Raw genomic sequence first — 13,223 nt, 5'->3', positions numbered from 1 at the left:
AAATGAAGGGGTACAACTGTGGAGCAAAAATGCCTCTTGTCTTTTCCCTTTAGATGGCATCTTGTGAAATCAGGGTATTTGCAAATGTCCCTGCATCTTCAGTGACAGTGAGGGGAACTAGAGGATCTCAGAGAAACCCTCTCTGAGTCCTAACATCATCTGTTGAACCGTCAAATCTGACTCAACTGAGAAGCTATGTTGCCCTTTCTAATTTATCAGCTTCATGTACCAGCCCAGTGACTTTAGTTATATTAAAGATGGGAGATCCAAAAGATGGCAAAACATGCTTTTTCAATCAGCGCTTTTCAGGTAATCACTGATGGAATGGGAATGTCCATTTTGGGATTGTGGGAACAAGAATTGAAACTTCTATTATGTTAAAACACAGAGATTTGGAGATTCATCTATTGTACCAGCAACTTTTAACTTAACTAATACAGTGGTGTGGTATCTTTGTTGTCGTCCCTCCATACCCTATGCCCTTGCCTTAATATGTGCATGTCCAATAGTTCTCATCCTTTGAGATGCGAATTTATGCATTTTGCATTCTCTGATCCTTCGAATTAGTATTGTCTTTCCTCTGAAATACTCTTATTCTTTATCTTCCCATCTCTTACACATGTGCCATGTTCTGCTTATATTGCTGATACCTGAGTTCATTTTCTAAATTTAAACACGCTAACATTCAAATAGCTCTGTGACATGTCTTACTCATCCGGTTCCTCCACAATATTCAGCATACAGCCTACTCTGAACAGATACATAATACAGTCGATCCAATGAGCAACTGTGCTACGTATGTGCATCATAATGTTTTTTGACTTTAAGTATACCTAGTTTTATTTTTTTAAAGCAAAATTATTGGTTTATTTTTGTTCTATTTTTATACTAGTCAGTTTTTCAAAATTACAATGAAATATCTTTTAAGAAACTAAATTTATGAAAAGAAAAACTTATAAGCTTACAATGTTGGAAGTTCAAGTCTTAGATCAGGTGATCCCATTGGTGGCAGATGAAATGACAGAAGGTGTGTGAAGGGCAATCACACCACAAACCAGGAAGCAGAAAGAGTGGCTGGGTGTGACTAGAGCTTTTATAACCAACCTTCTCATGAGAATAATCTTCCAAAGACATAACGCAATGACCGAGGCCTCTCACTATGCTCACATTCTTATGATTCCACCACTTCCTTATGGCACCACTCGAAAGAACAAGCCTTTAACATATGGACCTTTGGGGGATGACCAAGTTCAAGCAAATCATAACAATGTTATTTTCAATCTGCCCTTTTCCCCTTCTCCTTAGTCATTTTTCCTTGTCATTCTTTAAATTGTATCCAGTACCGTTAGATCTCTCTTCCAGGACCATGATGACAATGTACAATATTCCATGTGCAATATTCCAGATGTGGTTCTCATTAATGTATTAAGTGGCACTAACCACTGGAGTTTTGTTAGGGCTTTATGGTAGATATATCAGTGATTGCATTTTCCCCCAAACCCAAAAATGTCTGTCATCTTGGAAAAAGCTAAATCATCATTTCTAGTTGATGAAGTATAAATTAAGAGTTTCGTAGAACAGCAAGCATTCTGAGAGATGGCTTTTTGGGCCATGGAGCCCTTTTGAGAGTCATCTGAGGTTGGAGAAGCTAAATGTAATAGGCCGGGAATTCCTGAGTTGAACTGAGACTGTAATATTCAGAAACAGAACTCAGAGCATTGAATCCTTTGAGGAAGAAGATTTAAATTCCTCTATAGCATTTAATTTTTCTTTTAGCTTTTGCAATCACTTATATGGAAATGAATTTAAGTTAGTCTGTGCCCAGTGGAAACTGGGTTTAGGTTTTTAAAATCAATGCATCTAAGACTTGCAAAGCTCTCTCTGATTTTAGGTTGATTTTAAAACTGAGCAGAAATAATAATTCCATAAGCTGTACTTTGGAAATTTATATTCATTAAATAAAAGTTAAAAAAAGAAATAATGATTCCTATCAAGACAAAAATCCTATAAAAAATTCCAATTTTGATGTGAAACCTATAGTTTATTTTCCTATTTATTTGCTCTCCTCTTTTCTGAGCCCCCAGTTACTCTCCACCAAAGATGTCATGGTAAAGAAAACACAGGCACCACCAACAGGGCCCTAAGAAACAACTGTATGGTACAGTCAGACACAGGAAAAGTATGTGGTAAGCCAGGTTGAATGCTGATAAAGGGTGCAGTCAGTCTCAAGGCAGACAATACACAGTGGAGCTATTTGATAAATGGAGTAGGAATGCAGAACGGTGATTAGGAAATAGTTTCGTGCTACAGTGTAAAAGTCCCAAAGCCTTCAGCTCAACCACATGAAGCTAAGAAAGGAAAAAAGTGGCAGTGAGCATTGCTGAAGGAATACATTATCTATCGAAGTGAGCAACCTCTAAAGATTTTCTCAGGAAAAACTAAGTACAGAAATCGTATCCTTTTTTTTTCTTGAAAGATTTTATTATTTTTTTTTTTGAGAGGTAGAATTACAGACAGTGAGAAGGAGACAGAGGGAGAGGTCTTCCATCTATTGGTTCACTCCCCAAATGGCTGCAATGACCAGAGCTGTGCCCATCCAAAGCCAGGAGCTAGGAGTTGCTTCAAGGTCCCCCATGTGGGTTCAAGGGTCCCAAAGACTTGGGCCATCTTCTACTGTTTTCCCAGGCCATAGCAGAGAGCTGGATCAGAAGTGGAGCAACCAGGAATAGAACCGGTATGTGCATGGAATGCCAGCACCACAGGTGGAGGATTAACCTACTGCACCACACCACCGGCCCTATCTTATCCTTTTATATTGCTTTTCCTTGCTTTGTTTCTTTATCACTCTGTTTTGTTTAACAGCAATCAGTCCCAAGTACTTCTGTGATGAAGAATGTACTACAGTAGAAGTGCATTTATCAGGCTCGATTGTAATTCCACAGCAGCTACTTAATTAACTACTGCATGACCTTAACCAATCTTTTCATCTCTCTAGACCTCAGTTTTCCAATGGATTGTGTCATCCCTTGGGCCCGTGGTCTTAAGGTTCTCTGATTCTCTGATTCTTGACTTCAAAGTCTTTTTCTACTATTTACATTCTTTAGTGTCTGACTATCACAGTGCAGACCAGATGGATTTCTAAGATCTGCCAACTCCCAGAATTTGTTACTCAATAAAGGCACCTTATTTAGGAATCAGGTAGTAATGAAGATCTATATCATTAAGTGGCCTAAACTGAGATGAGGTGGTGTTCGTTTTTAGGATGATCTGAGTGCTCCTTGGTGAGCTGAAACCTCAGAGCACCTTAGGGTTGACTAGGCACTGAAAATTTAAGAAGGTTAATACTTCTATGTGAGGCTCTGAGCTGATGAATTATTTATTATTTTCAGTAGGAATATCTCAAAACCAGCTCTGTTTGGTGTTTATATTTGTAAGAAAAGCACATTTGAGGTCGGGCAGTCACCAGGAGAGATTGGCTGTCAATCTTCCTAGAGCAGGTTTTACCAGATAGTATTTTGCTTGTTCATTTACCACGGTCCGTGGTGAAACCTGCAGCATTACAGGCTCAAAAATGTGATTTGGCAACAACTGAGTATGTCTAAGACTCTAGGTGCATATTAACCAGGTTTCCAGAGATTACTATGGAAACCTGGATGCCCATTTTATTAACTTACAGAAATTTATATGAGTATATTCTGGCCATGCAGGTAGCATAACTAATACGTTATTTCCCACAGAAATTACCAGTTGAGGTTGCTTGAGGAGCAAAGAACCATAATAAAGGAGTAAATATAAAAGGAGTTCATCAACTACAAAAAGCTTGTGGAGCTATTTTTTGGCATAGGAATAGCCTGGCCGATGGGAATATAATAGATGCTTCTTAGCAATTACAGATTCTTCTGATCTTGACTATTTCTAGCTGACCCCAAGGACCTATAAATGGTGAGAGGCATGGAGAACAGGACACAGAAGCAAGGCATCTCAGCCTGTTTTCTTAAATCTAATGTGCACATTACTTGTAACATGCAGTGTACTTTTATGAGATAAAATCCATATGGTGTACATAAGTGGTTCAGGTTAGGATTTAAGTCACTCTGCCTTTAAATTACAAAGGTAATATTTCAATGCACATAAAGAAAAAGACTGAAGGAGGAATGTATATAAAGGAAAAAGGAAGTCAAAACTGATGGAGTATTCCAAAGGAGTTAATGTGGAGGGGGTAAATCCTAGGGACAAGAAAGGAGATTTTTGGAATACTGCTTGTGCAATTACCTAAGGATTTTGTTTGAATGTACATTCCAATTCAGTAGATTTGAGGTGGGCTGAAGTTCTACAGTTCTAACCAGCTGCCAGGTGATATTGATTTGATACAAGAATCCCTTCTTGGGTAGCAAAGGAAGGTTCTAAAATATTTTCTTTTCATCAGAGTGAAGATGACCCCCAGCTAAACTGGAGGTGACAAATTTTATATTTAACTTTACAACAATATTCCATTTATAAAGAGCAACATGGATTTTATACCTAAAGCAATCATAATTCTTTCATTTTTACCTAAATCTATTTTAGTTAAAAACAAGCTGTATTCAAGACAATTATTAAGTAAATACTATATAAATTTATAGCAAAAAATCATACCCTAGGTATGATTATGGAAAAATGCTGACATAGGGAGTGAATGTGTTTACCTATTATTCCATTATTCAGATCATGTAGTCTTGTTCTCATTTTAATACAGTATCTTATTTAAACTTTACAACAGCTTTTTGAAGTAGTTACGTTTTATCTTGGATTTTAAAATGATGGAATTGGGGGCCAGCACTGTGGTGCAGTGGGTTAAAGCCCCAGCCTGCAGTGCCGGCATCCTTTATGGACACTGGTTCCAGTCCTGGCTGCTCCTCTTCCAAATCTAGCTCTCTGCTATGACCTGGAAAAGTAGTAGAAGATGGCCCAAATCCTTGGGGCCCTGCACCAGCATGGGAGACCCAGAAGAAGCTCCAGGCTCCTAGTTTCAGATCAGCTCAGCTCTGGCCGTTGTGGTCATTTGAGGAGTGAACCAGCGGAATGGAAGACCTCTCTTTCTCTCTCTCTCTCTGGCTCTACCTCTCTCTGTAACTATTCCAAATAACTCAATAATTCTTTTGTCAAATGATGGAATTGGTAGTAGTCAATGCTCCTGGGGAATTTTCAAAGCCTCAGGACATTACTTACCACATTCGGCACCCATTCACTGCGGCATCCCTCTCCTTTCTTCCTAGGCACTGCTGTCTTTTGGCATTCCCTTTCTTGTACATTTACAGTTCAAAAATCCCTTTTGCTTTTGACTCATTCATATTCATATGTGTTAATACCATCAATAAGAATATTTTTTCCACCATGGAAATCATTCTACATCTTCAGAATGATTTCCTATATCTTTGTCCTTATCACTGAACACCCAAGGCATAATCTTATGTTCAGTTTCTTGTAGAATAACTTGCTGTGTCTTCCATGTACTGGATATTTGTGTACCAATTAAGTCCGTTATTTATATTAGGCAGATTAGTAATGGTAGAACTCTAAGCAAACTTATAAACTTGCAGTTCTCTCAGTGGATAATAACAAACTATCATGACAATATCCATTGTAATGTCCACTTTATGCTTTCTCTTTGTAATAAGACTTGGTTACTGAGCTGAGACTCCGAGCAGAATAATAGAAGATTGACTCTTAAGAATTGAGGTCATCAATAAGTTTGATCTTATGGTCTTAGGAACCTTGGAGTGACTTAGGTTTTAATTGGGAAAGAGAGGCTGCTGACATAAAACCAAACAAACTTACTGAAAGGCAAAGTCATTAAAATAGCCCAACAGCTTACATACACAAACAAAAGAATCAAGAGACAAATAATTCTGCTCTGTAGGGCAATAAACATATGTGAGAATTTATAAAAGCAGACATGGCAGAAACAACTTGTCCAAATGATAGAGTTAGCAAGTGAGCTTATTAAAGGAAAATGAACAAATCAACAGCAACATAGAAAGCAAGATTGAAATAAAGACAAGCATAAAGTGGTATTTTTTCTTAAGTGCCTTTATTAATCTTCCTTATTTGGTGTATGTAATCTATACTGTAACTGACTTTCAGATTATATTATTGGGGCTGGCACTGTGGCGTAGCGGATAAAGCTGCAGCCTGTAGTGCCGGTATCCTACGTGGGTGCCAGTTTGAGCCCCGGCTGCTCCACTTCTGATTCATGCGGGAGACCTAGAGGAAGCTCCTGGCTCCTGGCTTTGGGAGGGCACAGCTCCGGCTGTTGTGGCCAATTGGGGAGTGAACCAGAGGATGGAGGACTTCTGTCTGTCCTTCTCTCTCTGCATAACTCTGCCTTTCAAATAAACATCTTAAAAAACAGATTATATTATTGAGAGTAATAAAATAACATATAGTTCCCCATGTACCCACTGGTCTTATCAATAAAAGCGAATTGTGTGGGAGCAATACTATGGCAGCAGTAATGGACAGGATACTCAACAAGATGATCGGAGAACTAGATTCTAATACCAAGTTTGCTACCATTTAATTGTGCTTAAATAGACACGTCACTTCTGGGAATTTTGACTTCCTTATTTGTAAAACCATTATATTGGGGCAAGGGTTCAGCCAAGTGATGGAGCTCTTGGTTAAGAGGCCTGCCTCTGTAGATCATCACAGCCAGTTAAACAGTTACTTGGTGACACAGTATCCCATAACAGAGTGCCAGTTTGAGTCCTGGTGGCTCAGCTTCCAATTCTGGTTCCTGCTAATGTGCCTGGGAAGGCAGAAGAAATGGTCTAAGTAACTTGGGCCCTTGCCACCCATTTGGTAGACTTGGATGGAATCCCTTCCTTAGGGCTTCAGCCTAGCCCAGAACTGACAATTTGGTGAATAACTCAGCGGACAGAAGATCTCTCTCTTTCTCTCTCCTTCTCTGTCACTCTGCCTTTCAAATAAATAAATAAATTTTAAAAATACCCCTGCTTCCCATATCATATTATCTGCTTATGATACCCAGCCTTGACTCCTGACTAGAGGTTCTTGCTAATGTACACCCTAGGAAATAGCAGTGATATGGGAGACTTGGGTTGAATTCATGGTGTCGCTCCCCGTCTTCGTGGAGGAACGACACAGGACCCTGCGCTGTTCTTTTCGTCTGCTCGGCCCTCCCCGGATTTTCTGCTGGTTCTTCCCGGGTTGGCTACTGTCCCTTCCACCTCCGTGGAAGGGCGGCTCCCCCTGGCCACTTTCCCCACTTCCACAGGGGAGCGGCACACCGCTGGCCGGCTCTCTCGGGGGCTGCACAGGTGTTCCCCTTAGATGTTCCTGGTGCATGCCATCTCTCTCCTCCTATATAGTCCTCCTCCGCCAATCCCAACTCGGCTGCCCACACGCCGGCCGAGTACGCTGCTCTCCTCCAATCAGGAGCAGGATCAGCTCCTGGAGGTCATCACTCAAGTTGGCAAGAGGCAGCTGCGTAGAAGCTGCTTTCTCCTCTCCCAGCGCCATATTGTGGGATAGCAGATGCATAGAATAAGTCTTAATTCCAGTAACTTAGTCTAGTCCGAGTTGCTCCCCACACATGGCTCCTGGATTTGGCCTCTTATGAGAGTTGTGGAGATTTCGGGGATTGAACTGGTGGATGAGAATTCTTTCCCTTCTCTCTTCTGTCTCTCTGCCTCTAAAAATTATGCTTTCAAAAAATGATATTAAACCACATGATCCTATGGGTTATTACAGCTATTTATTATTAGAATCTTATCCTTTACCTGCTTCAGGGTTGGAGATAGATCAGACGTTCTCCTGAGATCTTTTACAGTAAAAGAGTTCTGATTTTTAATTAAATACAGATAAAAATATCCCAAAAATACTATCCCAAATCTACTCTTATAAATATATTATGTGATTACTATGACATGGAAAACATCTCTTAATGATCAAGAAATCAGTTGACTGCTTTTACCCTGACAAAAATCACAGTTACCTTCAGACTCTAACATAAGGGTGACTTTTTCTTCAGGTCAATATTATGAACACACCATAATATCTATATCTGTGGGATTGTTTATCTATCCATGTATAATTGAGTCTAAAACTGTGTTGGGGTGGACTATACCTGTTGACCCATGTTAAACTTGGAAAAAATGCATTAAATAGACACACCAGTTGCCTCTGGACAGAGTCACTTTCTTTGTAGTATACAATCTCAATGTTATCAGTCAGATTCTTAAGGCTTTTTAATAGACTCATGCTAATCAAATGAGCGACTTATTCATAGTGAGAAATTATAAAAAAAAAAAAAACAAGCTCTCAAGAAGTTTGGGATAACTAGGTTAACTATTCGGTCTCTTCTACATGGATGCCCAAATCATAGAAGGTTGTTGTGTGCAGGTATAGAGACAGAGTCAAGGGATCTGGATGCTTTTAAATCATATTAACTTTGATTCTAGGTAAACAGAGAAAGTACACATTTGTGCTAGCTTAAAAAATTATTCTTTTCTGGACAAGACTAGAGACACATGATCTTATACATCCTCTCCATCTTCTTATTCTCTGTTTTTCACAAAGACAACCACCCATTAGCTACAAGAACATAGCTTTGCCAAGTAGGCAGACAGCAATGTTATTAGTCAGGTTAGCTCTTTGTGAAATTCTCACACAGTCCTGGGGCAATGGATTGGTCCTCCTAATTAGCAATGACTCCTCAGCAAAGTAGACATACACCATGTGAGAGTGGGATACTTCTGTGGGAGAAGCATGTACCCCATAGCACTCAGGGTATGCCTGAGTCTGGCTGGAAGGATTGCCAGGGAGCTGGGTGCTCACATAGAACTGTGAGGTGCCCCCAGCCTCCCAGCACATTACAAGTTCTGAGGCTTAGGCTGCCTGGGTGGAATACCCACAGGTGGCTGGCTCTGTAGAGCATCCCTACCTTACTGTGGATGGGATAGATTGGCAGGGCAGAGTGGATACTTGGTGCCCCATGACAGTGGGAGCCTTTAGTGCTGGAACTGTGAAAACACTGTGGATGTGAGGGAGGGTGCACAGTATAGCTAGGTCTCTTGGCAGTCACTGTAGGCAGCTCCACATGCTTGGGGCTCCTTGATTGCCTGGGATGGGTCATTGTTGTGGTATCACATTGGTCTTCTTGGAGGAGAGGTTGTAAGGGAAAGATTAATCCAAGAAAGCTGATCAAATCCTCTCCTCTGATTAAAAAAAAACAAAAAGAGGAGATCTACTATGCCCTACTTGAGTGTCACCTTGGATACCTCCCTCATCCTGGAGCACTGCACAAAGCCCCCTAGCCACCCAGTACACACCTCTGGGTACTCACTGAAAGGGCAGACACTCCACTAAGCCACAAATAAATAGTCCAAAGATAAAAGCCATCAGAGGAAAAAAAATCAACAAGCATCTCCAAAAATGCCTAGAAATACATGCAGAAATTTAAGAAAGAAAAATAAGGAAGATGACATAACACCCCCAAGGGAGCACAATAACACTTCAGTACTAGAATGCGAGGAAGAAGAGACTGATTAAATGCCAGAAATGGAATTCAAAAATTAATCACAGGATTACTCAAAAGCAATCAAAAGCATCCATGAATTGAAGGAATCCATCCAGGATGTGAATGAAAAATTTTCCCATGAAATTAACATTTCAAAGAGAGCTCAGGCACGGCTGAACCCACCGGTGCCCAGAGGGTGCAGGATCCAACTCGGGAGGGATGGAGGTGGGTGGTGTGGTTGACTGGCTCCTCTCCGGGGCTTGTGTGCTCTTCACCATCGGCATGTTTTCCACCGGCCTCTCGGACCTCAGACACATGCAGATGACTCGGAGAGTGGACAGCGTCCAGTTCCTGCCCTCTCTAACCACGGATATCAACAACCTGGGCTGGCTGAGTTACGGGACCTTGAAGGGAGATGGGACGCTCATGTTGGTCAACGCCATGGGTGCTGTGCTTCAGACCCTAGATATCTTGGTGTACCTGCACTACTGCCCTCAGAAGAATCCCTGCTGGGGTTCCTTCTCCTGGGCTATGCCTATTTCTGTCTCCTGGTGCCTGACCCCAAGGCCGGGCTTTCACAACTGGGCCTCTTCTGCAGCCTCTTCACCATCAGCATGTACCGCTCACCGCTGGCTGACCTGGTCAGGGTCGTTCAGACTAAATCAACAAAACGTCTCTTCTTCTCACTCACAATTGTCACCCTCTTTACCTCTGCCTCCTGGTCTCTCAATGGGTTTCAACTCCAAGATCCCTACATCATAGTGCCCAACCTTCCGGGAATCCTCACCAGCTTCTGGCTTTTCTGGAAGTACCCACAAGAGCAAGACAGGAACTATCAGCTCCTGCAAACCTGAAGCAACTCACCTCACCCCTTAATGCCAGCCGGATACCAAAGAGAGCTCCTTGTTGCAGCCGGCCCTCTGACCAGCTCCGTGGGTACAATGGGTTGTCGGGAAATGGCTACTTTGCAATTAGAGGGCTCAACGAAAGAGCTTTACTGAGACGCTCAGGTGGGACCCGGGAGATGAATCAAGTTTATTTTTTAAGAGAAATTATCTTTTTTTAATTTTGAGATTGGGGTGATTTCTTTAGAATGTGCCTTAAAATAAATTGTTCTCCACCCCTATCAAAAAAAAAAAAAAAAGAGAGAGCTCAAAATGAAATATTAGAAATGAGGAATTTAATAGATCAAATAAGAAATTGAATGTAAAGCCTTAACAACAGACTCAGTGAGGCAGAAGAAAGAATATCCACGTTAGAAGCCCAGAAAAACCAAAAGGAAGAAGAAGAAGAAATTAGAAAACTTAAAAACAGTGTTGCAGATTATGGAATACTAGCAAACAACCCAACATATGGATATTAAGTATTTTTGAAAGTGTAGAAAGAGAGAATGGATTAGAAATCATTTTTGGGAAATAATTAGAGAAAATGTCCTCAATTTGGAGAAAGAAAGGACATCCAAATACAAGGAAGCATATAGAACTCCTGGTATACATGACTAGAAAAGGTCTTCACCATGACACATTGTAGTCAAACTTTCCATAGTAAAACATTAAGCAAAGATTCTAAAATGTGCATGAGAGAAATGCCAGATTACTTTCACAGGATCTCCAATTAGACTCACAGCTGACTTCTCATCAGAAACCCTACAAGCTAGGAGATATGGCAAGATACAGTCCAAGTCTTAAGAAAAAAAAAAATTCTCAGCCCAAAATATTGCACCCTGCAAAGCTCTCATTTATGAATGAAGGTAAAATAAAGACCTTCCATAAAAAAAACATAAATGGAAAGAATTTGTCACCACTCATCCAGCCATTCAAGAGATGCTGAAAGATGTGCTACACACAGACATTTTTTTGAAAGAAAAAATTCAAATGGCCAACAGACACATGCAAAGGACCTCAGGATCACTAGCCATCAGGGAAATGCAAATCAAAACCACAATGATGGCTCTCATATAGAAATCAACAAACAACAAATACTGGGGAGGATATGGGTAAAAAGGTACCCTAACCGACTGTTGGTAAGAATTTAAACTGGTACAGCCACTCTGGAAGATAGTATGGAGATACCCCAGAAATCTGAATATAAACCTACCATATGACCCAGCCATCCCACTCCTAGGAATTTACCCAAAGGAAATGAAATCAGCACATGAAAGAGTTATCTGTACCTCCATGTTTATTGCTGCTCAAGTCACAATAGCTAAGATATGGAATCAACCTATATGTCCTATATGTCCGTCAACTGAAGACTGGATAAAGAAATTATGGGATATATGCACCATGGAATACTACACAGTGATAAAATAAATGAAATCCTGTCTTTTGCAACAAAATGGATGCAACTGGAAAACATTATACTTAGTGGAATAAGCCAGTCCCAAAAGAACAAATACCATATGTTCTCCCTGATCTGTGTTAAATAATAGAGTACCTAAAAGGCTATCTATAGAAGTGAAATCAACACTTAAAAGGATGATGACTTTGAACAGCCCTTGTTTCTTCTGTTGAGGAACATTTTTTTTCATACTATTTCTTGAACTCTTTATTTAGTGTATGGTTAATGATATGTGCATAAAATTAATTGAAAACAGCTCTCAGTAAAAATAAGAATGGGAGAGGGAGGAATAGGAGAGGGAGGAAGAAGGGTGGGAATGTGGGTGGGAGGTCAGGTAGGGTGGGAAGAATCACTGTTCTTAATTTTGTATACATAAAATGCATGAAGTTTGTATACCTAAATGGAAGGTTTCCAGTGGGAGAAAGAGAGTGAGAGGATAGGGAGAGAGGGAGGGAGGGAGATAGAGGGAGGGAGGAAAGAAAGAAAGAAGGAAGAAAACGAGACTGAATCAGCCTTAATTTGAGTGTCTTGTTTGCAGCACTGATCTCGAGCAGCCCTTCCTGATCCTGGCTACTCAGAATCATAGGCAGGAACAGGACGTTTCAGGCTCTACTCAGATCTACTGAAGTGATACATCTGAGGGAAGGATACTCAGAATCTGTCATTTTAAGAAGACTCACAACACTTTGACATGCAATGGACCTGAGAACTTGTGGTCTAGGCTATAGCTTCAGGAGTCTAGGAGGAAACATAAGGTGGTGACTTACCTGTAAATATTGATGTCAGGATAGATTTGACTCTTAATTTTGCCACTTCCTTGTTCTTATAGGTTACAAAAATCTTTCCAAGCCTCAGTTTCCTCATATGAAGGTAAATAATAGTATCAAATAATGCCAGATACCTCAGTTTCTTAGGTCATGCAGAGAAACAGCGTACCATTCTCTTGGGGACATCGAGGGATTGTAGGCACAGGGTTAGGACTACAAATCATTAACACCAGCACTGTGATATTCTGGAGCATTAGCCCAGGAGTATGGCATTTACTCTTTCTGGATCCTTCCACTGAACAACATGAGAACCATTATATGGTGTCCATATTTCTTCCTATTGTTAACACAGAGGGACATACAGCTTATGGATGGATTGAGCTACGTCTGACTAAGAGACTGACATATGAAAACTAACTAGATGATCAAAGAGATGCATGCTCCACCATGTTTATACCAGCACTGCTCACAATAGCCAACATGTGGAACTAACAAAAGTGTCCATAATCAGATGAACAGATAAAGAGAATGGGTACATATGCACAACAGAATACTAGTCAACCAGAAAAAGAATAAAATCCAATCATTTGCAGCAA

At 40.5% G+C, this 13,223-nt stretch overlaps 1 pseudogene; it reads left to right on the top strand.

Annotated features, from left to right (window-relative positions):
• The first annotated feature begins 9,739 nt into the window (after positions 1-9,739).
• On the top strand, positions 9,740-10,374 carry LOC100343184 (sugar transporter SWEET1 pseudogene; annotated as a pseudogene).
• The last annotated feature ends 2,849 nt before the right edge of the window (positions 10,375-13,223 follow it).

The sequence above is a fragment of the Oryctolagus cuniculus genome, chromosome 1 (genome assembly GCF_964237555.1).
Source record: "Oryctolagus cuniculus chromosome 1, mOryCun1.1, whole genome shotgun sequence".
In the NCBI taxonomy this organism is placed as follows: domain Eukaryota; kingdom Metazoa; phylum Chordata; class Mammalia; order Lagomorpha; family Leporidae; genus Oryctolagus; species Oryctolagus cuniculus.
The sequence above is the reverse complement of the archived record's forward strand: the minus strand, read 5'-3'. Positions and strand labels throughout refer to the sequence as shown.